Here is a 634-nt window from a genome sequence, read left to right as displayed (position 1 = left end):
TTGGGTTTTTCAATATTATGGTAGTGCTATGAGATAGAAAAAAAGCTGATGAATTTTGGAGAAGTTGGGAATAATTTGATGCTGAAAAGATATTATGGTCCTTGTACTTGAAACTTCTTTTTTTTTTCTTTTATGTTTTATAATATATAAGTTGTTATTCAATTTTATAACTTATTTTTAACTTAAATGGCTATAATTTAAGTTTAAAGAGTGATAATATAAGGAGAAATTGTTAAAAGGTGTAAACAACTTTACTATTGAGTCAAAAACCTTTTGATTTTTCCAAATCCCTTGGAAGTCCCTTCTTTTTTTCAAAATTACTTTTATATCCAATGGATAGATAATCTCGGATTTACTAATCTTACATCTCATTCAACTTTTAGTTTTGCTTTTTGGTTTTAGTGCTTCATATTTACTATTCTTACATTACCTTAAGTTTTTAGTTTTGGTCTTTAGTTTTTGGTGTATCCACTTATTATTTGATAAATTTATTCAAATTTATGTGTTGTTGAACAGAATTCGAACTTGTAAAGATGACGGGAGGGATGAAATGGAATTAGTTGTAAAAAAGAGGGACTGCAGAGGATAAAATTTTGTCAGAAAGATTTATTGGATAAGATAAAAAGTTCCATGG

Source organism: Dioscorea cayenensis, chromosome 11 (genome assembly GCF_009730915.1).
Source record: "Dioscorea cayenensis subsp. rotundata cultivar TDr96_F1 chromosome 11, TDr96_F1_v2_PseudoChromosome.rev07_lg8_w22 25.fasta, whole genome shotgun sequence".
Taxonomy (NCBI): Eukaryota; Viridiplantae; Streptophyta; class Magnoliopsida; order Dioscoreales; family Dioscoreaceae; genus Dioscorea; species Dioscorea cayenensis.
This window is presented reverse-complemented; position numbering follows the sequence as displayed.